Genomic DNA, 12,358 nt, shown 5'->3' with positions numbered 1-12,358 from the left:
AGAGAGTTTACGTGCCTTAGGGGTTTTCAACTTAAACTGGAAACTAACTACTGTCTGGGGACTAGTTTATTAAACATTTGTGTGTGATGATAGGTGAAGAAAAAAAATGGTCTCTTAGTGCTTGTTTCATGATTTTGTCTCTTGGGTTCACTTGCAAACAACTGATATTGTAGAGAGGCAGGCTAGATTATAGAGTTAAAAATATGCAATGCTATATTTAGGGGTTATTTATTTCTGATTAAATCTCTATATTTAGGTTTGCAACTAATGAGTCATCTGGATCATTTTTGCAAAGCAACTTCAGTGTGGCTGAACCGGATTCTTGGTGCTATGGTCATAGAGAGTAAGGCTGGTGAAGTCTGGCCATGTGATTAGCCACTGTCCTGCTGATCAAGAATCACTGCTTTTGGTAAGTCAATGTTTCCTAAAATCTCAGGTTTCCAGGATCACCTGGAGAGCTTTATCAAAATATAAATATCCAGGCCCCACTCTAGCCCTGAGCAATAAGAATCTTGAAGCAGTGGTGGTGGGGCAGGACCTGGTTGTCTGTTTTTTGAAAAATCTGCCCCATGATTCTGGGGCACCAGCTGATTCTGATGTCCTGACAGGTTTGGGGACAACTATCCTAGAGGAGAGAAGACATGAATGTAATGAGAATAACATTTTTAAGGACAAAAAGGCCACCTGACATGAAGGGAGAGACTCATGGAGGATTCAAAGTTGAGGTTTGATGAAGACTATTTTCATTGGATCAGAATTGTACTTACAAATTGTTTTATCAAAGTTGGAATTTTTTATTGAGAATCAGAAATACTTACTTTGTTAATAGCAGCAGTGGCAAATGGAAGCGTATATATTTTTCTGACTCTTTTTTTGTATGAAAGTTCCAGAAATGAACTTTAATTCAGAAGTTACTCTGAGGTACAAGGCTGACAGAGGAAAGAAGTGAAGTTGATGAAAACTGGCTATCTGATCTGTGGGCAGTTGTGTGGACGAACAAGGGGAAGCATTGATCTAGCTGCTAAGTTATTTTCAGGATTATTGTGTTGTGCTCTCTGTGGTGACTCTGCCTTGAGAAAGACTGCAACAGAGTACTGACTATTTAAGTGTTTAAGTAGTTACTTGAGATTGGCAGAATGAACTTGCAGAATGAACTTCCAGGGGTATGTATGAGGTTGGTGGGAGAGGGGTAGGAAAAAGCTGAGAAATTTGGGAGGAAACAAGGGTTAAATATCACTGTGTAGAAATAAAGAAACAGATGCAGAGGATAAAACGTGTGGACACCAAGTGGGAAGAGGGGAAGTGGGATGGATTGGGAGACTGGGATTGACATATATACACTGCTATTATAAAATATATATAAAATAGATAACCCAATGAGAATCTATTAATAGCACAGGGGAGTTTACTTAATGCTCTGTGATGACCTAAGTGGGAAGGAAATACAAAAAGAGATGAGATATATATATATATATGTATATATATTTATGACTGATTCACTTTCCTGTAAGGCAGAGACTAACACAATATTGTAAAGCAGCTATACTCCAGTTAAAAAAAATAAATCACTGCATAGTCTGATAAAGCTTGAGCAGAACAGATTTTTATAGGATAGGATGGTTCTGTTGCACCCAGGTTTTGTAAGCCTGTTGGAACAATAGTGCAAGCTCTAGCTCATGTCCCACTTTAAGAATATAATAACCCGGTTGACATTAGAATTGTAAAATTTTTGTTTTAGAAAGGGTAGGTGTACAAATCTTGATTCCTTAGTTACAAAAATCCTCTTGGGACCTTCAGACCAGCAGAAAGGAGCCTGACTTGTATTATGTAAAGTTCTCTTCATCAGAAGAGGCCCACAGATCTCATAGCTGGAGAACCATTGTATCTCCTGAAGAAACTGGGTAGGAAGTAACTGAAACTGGTTTTCTAAATGGTGAGGATCAAACTGTTGGGAAGCCTTAGTTTGCAGTAGCAGAAGGACCAGAGCCCTGCTCTGTGATCTCCAAGTCCCGTTAAAGTTGTGTCATTGACTGAAGAGATAAGTGGTGATGAAGAGATAGAGAGCAGCTGGGCCAGGACAGATTCCAAATTAGGGACAAAATTAGCCCTAATTCGAACCCTGCTAAAAGACTCTGATGCTGGGAGGGATTGGGGGCAGGAGGAGAAGGGGATGACAGAGGATGAGATGGCTGGATGGCATCACCGACTCGATGGAATGAGTTTGAGTGAACTCTGGGAGTTGGTGATGGACAGGGAGGCCTGGCGTGCTGTGATTCATGGGGTCGCAAAGAGTTGGACACAACTGAGTGACTGAACTGAACTGAAACCTTACCCCCTTCCCCTCCTCTCCAAATTATGGATGCTTGTTTGTTTGCTTTTTAATACTGTCAACTTTCAAATGTAAGATCCTAAAGGAACAAGGAATGTTTCATTTAAATGCTTTCATGTATATTTCCCAATACAGTGAGCACTGGTGGGAGGTGGTGCCCCCACAGCCCCCTATGGCCCAGCAAGCTTCAAATTTTATTTATCTCCCTAAATCTGTGCTTTAAAAACATTCTAATTTATAAGATTTCTTGGAAGAGAATCTGGTGGGTATCTGAGAAACTTCTTAGATACGCTAGTACCAAGCTGGAAAACACTTTATCTAAATGAACCTAGGTTTTCTTTTGCTGGGTATTTACACAGAGTTAATATATAAAATGAACAGTTATAAACATCACATTAATAAAGCCAGTTTAACTAGCATTTAAATTCTCTCACAGGATACATGTATGGGCTATGGCAAAGGATGTGACTCCAAATCACATGGATTTTTATTCATTGCAAGAACTCTATTAAACACAATTAAGCAAGTGTTTGAGGAATATCTGGAAAGCTGACACAGTTTTCAAGGCACCAGAACAGTAATGGAAGATCCAATAATTTTCTATAGTCCTGATACCCCCTGACCTGAAGGAAAAGAGCATCTGATCCCAGGTCTTAGGCTAACTTCATAGCCAGCAGCACAATAGCCTAATGAATAATGGTATCTGAGCAATAAATACATGTCAGAAGGAACTTAATGATAATGACCTACAAGCAATAATCTGATTTAGAAAAGTATTAAATTAGGCCTAAATGGAAAATGGTGCTTGAACAGTTCCATCTGAGAGATCCAGACTGCATTCTGCTAAGCAGTGTTGGTGGGCAAAGGGCATTTCTTTGGGCTGTGGCAGGAGTGTGATTGATGCAGCTGCTCCTGCAAGCCTGCTAACCAACTTATTATTACAGCAGCTCTGAGGTTTGTCGCTGGGCTGTGCAAACAAATGATCGACATCATGTGGGAATGGCAGTAAGTGGAAGGGCCTCGGTGGAAAACATCGTTTGTGAAACAGGCTTTTCAGCCCAGAAGTTAGCTACTGTGAGTGTAAAAACAAAGGTCTTTGCAAGAGAGACAGTGAGCAAAGCATGATGGATAATCTCGACCATGCACGTAATTGCTTCCAGGTGTCTGGCCACTTTATTACTCTTGGGGTTATGCTACCACCCCGACAATGTTTTCTTTCTCAAACACGATAACTCCTCAGAAGGCTGGGGCCAGCGGTTACTGTTACCTCCATCACCCAAGGTTTGACTTGGTTATAGCTCAGGCTCCAGACAACTGCCACATTAGGGAGATTTAATAAGGTGCGTGTATAAAATGGAGTTTAGGAAAAGCCAGCTGAGTGCTGGAAGTTTGCTTTCTCCATCTGGGTTATGTTGTCCACTGCTACAAGTCATGATAATTTTTTTAAAAGGCAGGTTTTTTTTCTCCTCTGTATGACACTTTAAAAAATTTATGTATTTATTTATTTATTTTACTGAAGTTTAGTTGATTTACAATGTTGTGTTATTTTTAGGTATACAGCAAAGGGATTCAGTTGTATGTGTGTGTGTGTGTGTGTGTGTGTGTGTATATATATATATATATATATATAAAATATCCTTTTTCAGATTCTTTTCACTTACAGGTTTTTACAAAATGTTGAGTATGTTCCCAGTGCTATACAGTAGGTCCTTGTTGATTGTATATTTTATATATAGTAGTGTGTATATGTTAATCCCAAACTCCTAATTTTAGGTAAAGTACATAGCTTTCTTTGTGTAAAACTGATTGGCTTTTTAATGCCTTTTTCAAAGATTTTTGGTATTCACAATTTAGTATTTAATGATTTAATTCAGATTTAAACAGAGTGAAAATATGGTGTGTTCTTTCCTGGGTGTCAACACCTGGCAGTAAGAAAGTTCCAGAAGGTTTTTAAACCACCTGTTTTTCTAGGCTAGAAAATTGATCACAAAAGCTTGAGAATAATGTTGCATTTCATTTCTAAAATGCTATCCCAAGAACAATCAATTCAAATCCTTATGTCCTTGGCATTTCTTAATACAGGCAGACTTAGGAACTTTGATCATCCAATATATGGTTTTAAAAACTGCTGAAAAACACCAAAATCTTGTAAATTAAAATAAATACTAAGAGCATGTTTTAGCTATTCACAGTCTTATTGCCACTCAATCTGTAGAATCAACCAAGAGAGAAGGAATATTTTTTGAAAGTTGGAAATGACAGATTTGATGAAAAAATTATGTAGGATAAAACAATAACTCATCTGATCTATTTCACTTAGACATAATTTGATTTAAAACATTCCTAAAAGAAATATAAATAAATATAAATATATATATATATAGTATTACTTTATATTATAAGAGTATTTTTACATTATTACTTTAAACTCTCACAAGAAAAGTGTTATCAAACTATGGGATTAATTTTACCTTTATTTAAATTTTTATTACTCTATTATTTTTTTAAAAACTTGGTTATCGTGCCATCAGAAATAATCTTTCTTTCTAAACACAGACTGAACTGGTACCTACAGAGTTAAAGTCCTGCCCCAGGGACAGAGGAGGACATTACATTTCAGGGCACCTCCAGTTGGACCATCATTCACCCATCTTTTCATGTTTTGGGGTTCCTCTTCTCTTTTTCAGCAACTTCACTTTCACTTTTCACTTTCATGCATTGGAGAAGGAAATGGCAACCCACTCCAGTATTCTTGCCTGCAGAATCCCAGGGACAGAGGAGCCTAGTGGGCTGCCATCTACGGGGTCGCACAGAGTTGGACACAACTGAAGTGACTTAGCAGCAGCAGCAGCTTCTCTTTTTTGACCTTATCTATTTTAGTCATTTGGGCTTCCCTGGTGGCTCAGACAGTAAAGAATCTGCCTGCAATGCGGGAGACCTGGGTTTGATCCCTGGGTTGGGAAGATTCCCTGGAGGAGGGCATGGCAACCCACTCCAGTATTCTTGCCTGGAGAATCCCATGGACAGAGGAGCCTGGTGGGCTACAGTCCATGGACTTGCAAAGAGTTGGACGGAAACTGAGCGACTAACACTTTCACTTTCCTTCACACTTTAGTGATAATTCAGGAATGAGCTCAAAGGTTAGATCTTACATACAAAAATTCTAATGTAGTTTTACTCACATGGTTCAATCAAATTTTATGCTGAAGATGAATTGTGTTTGAGTATAGACCTAATCCCAAAGAAGCACTGAAGCATCACTTTTGACCTGGGTGAAGCCAAATGCATCTGTGTATTGGCAGGGGGCCCATGGCAGAAAGCAGGATGGTTATTAAAAAATATAATAATGTGGGAATTGCAATGAATTTTAATAAACTTATCTTTCTGCAATTTAAGTCCATTTCTTCTATAAGAATATATAGATGTGTGTGTGTGTGTGTGTGTATATATATATATATATATATATATAAACAAAATGGTCCTCCTTCTTAATAAAAGATGATCACAATAACTTTTTACTGTTCCAGTGTGCCAGCAAAAGACTTATTTTGTACAAAGCAATTTAAATAAGGACCTGCAGTAAACCATTTCACGTGTTCTTTAGTACTGCTACAGTTTTAATGATTTGTCTGAATTTGTTTTACATTCACCATGACTGGAGTGGCAGGTTTAGAGCGGAGAACAGTTTGCAAGTAGGTCTTCCATACATATGTGGCCCGGTTCTGCCTTTTTCAGGGCAGTATCTTTTGGCCTGCTTTTGCACATTCTGCCCTCATTTGCCGACCCACCTTTGCTGTGAGGGTCTCTCTTTCTCTGGAACCAGTTAAATGACTGATTCTGTTCTTTGAGACCCATTGGTTCCTGACCACCTCTTCCCATTCTCAAGTTGTTGAAAACATTTCTGAGTAACACTTCCTGAGTCCTCCCCATGAGGTGCCTGGAACCTCTGTGAAAATAAATGTCACCCATGATGCTTGGGTTCACAATGTGAACCCAGTTTAGGGCTTTCCTCTGTGACCGTTACCTGAAACAGTTAAGAAGTCAAAGTGAAGAAGGAGCAATGGTAACTTTTGAAGGAGATAGCTGGGGAAAAAAAATGTCTCCTCCTCATCCAGGACCTTGGAAATGCTTTCAGCAAAGGAACCATGTCATGGGACAATTACTTTTTTCTTAATAGTGTTGCTGCTGCTGCTGCTTAGTCGCTTCAGTCGTGTCTGACTCTGTGCGACCCCATAGACGGCAGCCCACCAGGCTCCCCTGTCCCTGGGATTCTCCAGGCAAGAACACTGGAGTGGGTTGCCATTTCCTTCTCTCATGCATGAAAGTGGAAAGTGAAAGTGAAGTCACTCAGTCGTGTCTGACTCTTAGCGACCCCATGGACTGCAGTCTACCAGGCTCCTCCGTCCATGGGATTTTCCAGGCAAGAGTTCTGGAGTGGGGTGCCATTGCCTTCTCTGTAATAGTGTTGAGTATTCTAGAATAAGGCCCCTGAAAAATAGGTGAGAAAAGTGAAAGCTTAATTGCTTATAGCAGGAGTGTGTGTGTGTTAGCCACTCGGTCATGTCTGTTTGTGACCCCATGAACTGTAACCCATCAGGCTCCTCTGTCCTTGGAATTCTCCAGGCAAGAATACTGGGGTGGGTAGCCATTCCCTTCTCCAGGGGATCTTCTCAACTCAGGGATGGAACCCACATCTCCTGCATTGCAGGAAGGTTCCTGCAATGTCTGAGTCATAGAGACAGACCCCAGCTTCTTGGTGGTAGCAGAGGTTTTACATGTACAGGTGTCTGTGTTGGTCACAAGAAACAGGAATGTGAAAAGGGGGCTGACATAGATTTAATTCAACAGTTCTGTTTTCAGAAGCAGATTGCTGGGGTGGAACCAGTTTAGGAAAAGAGTGTTTTGTGGCCAAAAAAAATGGTAGTTTGGACTTGTTTCTTACAATTCTTCTTATGGGCTATGGAAAGATCATAATCTGTGTCCACAGCACTGACTTCCTCTTGCTCCCTGCACACCTGATTGGACAAATCCACCAGGACTCCGCCTCCACGTTTTCTGCCTCTAAAACAGTGTGCTTGCATTTTCTCTGTCTCAATATTCCTCCAGCTCTGCTTAGCCAAACCTTGACCATTCCAATTAGCTTAGCTCAATGTTGTTTCCTGACATTTTTGCTGATCACCTTGACAAGGACTGATTTCTCCTTCTGAAATCCCTGTGGATTGATTGTAACACCACATAACATTTACTCCCTATACCATTCTAGTGCAGTTATTTTTGTATTTATCTTAGTCCTTCTATTGGATTTATAATTACTTAGTGGAGAGAAAATCCATAAGTGGCAGGTAGTGTTTTAATCACTGTTTGTATGTAATCTCTTTTAATCCTGGTAAGAGATTTCTAATCTAGGCATTATGGTCCTCATTTTTTAAAAGAAGAAACTCATTTTAAAAATGAGGCCCAGAGAGCTGAAGGGGCCTGGTGGAGTCCCAGAGGTGATAAGGGGGAGGGAGGGGATTTTGATTCAGGTGTGGATGACTGCACAGACCATAGTCTTCCAAATATTTTATACTGATGCTCTCAGAGAAGAGATAGGAAATCATTTTTATCCTCTCCAGAGACTATTACAGAAATCATTGATTTAATTAGCAATTTTCACTAATCATTTGGCATTTGACTTTGTAAACATTGTATTCTGTTTGAAGTGGTTAAAGATGACATTAAAGAAAAAGGAATGAGTTTTGTATTTGACATTGTGGTTAATTAATGACATGTCATTTTAACAGTATAGAGTTTAGTGATAGGATAAAATGATAGGAAAAACTGATCCATTGGACTGTGCTGCTGCTGCTGCTGCTAAGTCACTTCAGTCGTGTCTGACTCTGCGCGACCCCATAGATGGCAGCCCACCAGGCTCCCCCGTCCCTGGGATTCTCCAGGCAAGAACACTGGAGTGAGTTGCCATTTCCTTCTCCACCATTGGACTAAAGGTCCTTAAATTTCTCCCTATTATTTTAATGCATTTTAAAACAAGGATGAATTAAAGAAATGTTGGGGGCAATTAATTAATTTATTTAAAATACCAGTGGCAAATAGGAGACATGATGTTCTGATTTCCTTGGATGTTTTATCTAACAGATTAAGCAGATATTGAACTCCAGGTCATCCTGAGAGCAAAGAAGTCACTATTTCTAGGGAAGGAATAATTTTGAGTGCAGTTTAATGTAATGTCCCTGGAACTGAGGTCCATCTCAGGGGAACCTGAGCCAGGTTGAGAGAACAAGACCCAGTACTCAATGGGCCACATGGCACCCTGAGGGCCAAGTGAAGAACAAAGCCCCCAGTGGGTAGTGGGTGAGACTACCCACTTTCCTCTCAAACTGATGAGGTCACTGGGCTTTGCAAAGGAGCCACTGGGCTTTCCACAAGCAAGGAGAGAGGATAGCAACAGAGTCAAGACTACAAAAGTCTCAAGGGTCAGACACTAAGTCTTCCTTGCTCATTCTCTTAATCCTCAGTACTCAGCAATTTGCTTGATCCATAGTTATATATATAAAAAAGCTGTCGAATGAATGGCTCTATTAGAAGTTGCATGGAGCTGTGCATTTGCCAACATACAAATCATGTTATATAAAATGTTAACCAGCATGTTGTATGAGACCAAAAGACCCATTATTCGTGAATGCTTGTGAGACTTTTTCAAGATTATTCTGAGTTAGGTAGGAGGGAAGTGAGTTGAGGGACAGCGATTTTCAAGGTAGATGCTAACCTGGCCCTCAGTGTTTCTTTCTCATCTCATATTTACCCTGGGTAGGATGCATCAAGAAAATGAAAAGAACCCGCTTATATATTTGCTGAGATTTCTATCATGGGAGATGGTTCCTAGGATAATAAGATGAGTGGTCTTGGAAACTGTTTTTGTCTTTTTCAAGGATTGTTAAGTAAAAAAGTTTTTCCAAATCTTAAAGGGGCCCCGCCCCTGGAGGAGGGCATAGCAGCCCACTCCAGTATTCTTGCCTGGAGAATTCCATGGACAGAGAAACCTGGCGGGCTCAGTCTGTAGGGTTGCAAAGAGTCAAACATGACTGAATGACTGAGCACTCATGCATGCAAAGGGGCCCCAATATAGTCAGAAGGAGTTAAGATAACTTCCCCAGATTCTTGATATAGTCCTAGGAAATGACATAGTCTCAAGAGAAGTTATCTCCAAATTTAGTTTACAAACACAATAAAACCATCTCTGTGGTAAAAGATTTGAAGACATTATAAAATTATTTAATTAGGCCCTGAATTTAGCACCCATTTAGCTTACCATCTATAGTCTGATATAATACTTCTAAGACAGCTGACTTTGAATTCCATCTTGAGCTTGTAAGCTTTTTAAAAACTCCATTTCCTTAAAAGGAACAAGAAGCCCTGCTTTTGTCCTTCATGGAGGAATCTGCACAGGAAACAAAAGGTAACAGGGTTAGTTATTCGAAGCAGATTCTTGCTGTCTGCAGCATCATTGACTAAATTATATCTGAGGCTCCAAAGACAGTTTACTCAAAATAGGTATAAGAGCTTTCTGTTGATCTTAGAGAACAAATGAAATCAAGACACACCATCCATCTTCTGCATTTCAGAATTCCTAGAAGATGCTTCTGCTTTTCTTTATTGAGACGTGATGTAAAAATTCATGGCAAAAGGCAGATGTTCTTAATTAGCACCTAGGAATATTGCTGATAGCCTATAAGCCTAGCCATTTGGTAGTCCCTAAATGAACTTGAGAAGCAAAGAAGTATTTTGAGAAAGGAGGAATGGAGAACCAGAGAAAAAGAGACTCTGTTAGACTGAGGAATGACCACAATTCTCAGTTGATGAATAAAGTTCTTGTTTCCAGGGAAGTGACATTTATTCAGAGAAAAGAAGCAAAAAGAAGGAGCCTTAAACTGGAGGCATGATTTCCTTGGCTCTTAAGGCAGCAGCCAGACCCCAGCACAGGGCAGTGTTCAGCACAGTATTGCAGAGACTGTCATTATGTTGCACTCAGTGTTGGAGTTTGCTTATCTATTTATTTTTTGACATTGTTGATTAGGCCGATATGGGAGTCCAAGGTCCCTGACCAGGTGCTCACAGAGTTGTCCTCTGTGTCATTCGGTTCACCAGGGTCATCCATTTATCTATTGTTTAGAAACAAAGCATAATTAAGCTCATAAAATGGTTAGGACTTATATCTAGTCCAGACGAACAGCCTAGTTATAAGGGAATTAGCGTCAGGGCTAGGAGGACAAGGTCAGGTCTTAGAATGCTAGGTTACATGCTAGACAGAATGGGAATAAGGTCAAAAATGGGAAATATCAAGGTCAAAGTTGGAAGCGAAGAAAGGTCATAGAGGGGATCACAGGGCAGGATGCCAGGGAAGCCACACTGATGCCTTTCTTCTCTCCTTCTTGAGAAGAAGTCAACTTGCCTTCTGTGACAGAATAATAATGCTTTGGATGTGCATAGAACTTTTATACATAAGAACTTTGCTTCTATGAAATATTGACATTTAGAGAACTAAATGTTTACTTAAAATATTTTTCATAAGAGTTTTTTTGCAATAAACATTTCTTTTGAATCTAAAATATAAATCCCATAAAGGCAAGGACTGGGTTTCATTCACCATTGAATTCCTAATGCACAGGGCAGGATAGTACCTCATAAATATTTATTAAGTGAAAGAAATAGAAAGGAAACTCTTATGTACCAGGCACTATGCTGGACATGAAAGCTCCAACTTTCAAGAGGTTTATTGCAAGATTTAGGACATATTCATAAATAACCAAACACAAGGGAGAAAATGGCATCAGAGGAGATCATACTCAATGAGTTTACAGGGTGGATGGAGCCTTCCTTGTGGTTGGGAAGTGGGGCTGATAAAGGAAGAGTCCATAAGATCAGTTTTAGTCTATTTAGGCTCTGTAGGGTGGGGTGGGGTTTGGGAATGGCAGGGATAGAGAAAAAAGTATTCCAGGCCCCCAAAAATGCACGAATGAGGATATTTGAGAAAGTGTAGGGAACTTGAGTAGTTAATTTTAGCTAAAGTGAAAGCTATAAGGTGGAGGATCATGGGAGGTAAGGTGGGGAATGTGAGTCAGGATAAATTGGTTGGATTGATCCCAGAAAGGAGTGTAAATACCATAGAAATGAATTTGGGCTTTATTCTGCAGGATGGAGAGACACCGAGTTTTTGAAAAGGAGAGATGTGGCTAGGGTTGAACTTCTGAAAAAATGCCGTAGGCAGCAGGAGAGGAGATAAATTCCAGGAAACTGAGGCTAGAGGCAGCTAGGGAGCCCTTCTCAGGGCCCAGGCAAAAAGCCATGAGCATTTGAACCAAGGTGTGATAATGAGGGTGAAACAAGCAGGTGCCATGGGAGGCATCACAGAAGGAGGGTTTTAGGTGCTGAAGGAGTAGCCAGGTCTCACTGGTGTAGAGCTGGAGTTGTGAGAGCACAACTTGGGAGAGAAAGAGGATAAGGAAAACACTTGGAAGCCATTTTTATAGAGCTGTTGGTTGAGACTGTAAAATTGAGCCAGGCACCCAGTGAGTCAGAGTCAAATGAACAGGGAATTTAGGAGCACCTAAATTTATGAAGATAATTAAGTGGAGAAAATGTGGAGGAAAGATGATCAGAGACATAGAGGGTGAGGAGCATGTATTATGGAAACCATGGGAGAGGATTTCGAGAAGTGAGTGTTCACAGCCTGTAATGAGGTAGGAAGGTGAGGATACAAGATGAGATAATACTCTGTTGATGAAAAGTTCATGAGAGACACTGGAGGGAGTGCACAGTGTTAAAACTGAAGCAGTGCTACAATTCACTAATTCTGGAAGTTTGGAGGTTAAGTGCAAAGAGATGTATAGTGCCTTGTCTGAGAGCTAAAGGAATTGGGAACAATCTTATGGGTGGGACTGGCTTGTGTTTCCTGTTATGAATGAAAGGATGGAAGGAGGAGGAGAAAGAGAAAGAGGGGGGAAATGGAAGGAGATGAGGGGGAGGGAGGGA

At 40.2% G+C, this 12,358-nt stretch overlaps 1 long non-coding RNA gene across 1 annotated transcript in view; it reads left to right on the top strand.

The window, feature by feature from the left end:
• The first annotated feature begins 254 nt into the window (after positions 1–254).
• Positions 255–12,358, top strand: part of LOC147371783 (uncharacterized) — a 91,574-nt gene continuing 79,470 nt past the window's right edge. The window contains exon 1 of the long non-coding RNA XR_015163750.1: positions 255–409. This is a non-coding gene — a long non-coding RNA (uncharacterized LOC147371783). The remainder of the gene's footprint in view (positions 410–12,358) is intronic.

The sequence above is a fragment of the Bos grunniens genome, chromosome 5 (genome assembly GCF_055505025.1).
Source record: "Bos grunniens cultivar Pamir isolate PY7600 chromosome 5, Bosgru_T2T1.0, whole genome shotgun sequence".
Taxonomy (NCBI): domain Eukaryota; kingdom Metazoa; phylum Chordata; class Mammalia; order Artiodactyla; family Bovidae; genus Bos; species Bos grunniens.
The sequence above is the reverse complement of the archived record's forward strand: the minus strand, read 5'-3'. Positions and strand labels throughout refer to the sequence as shown.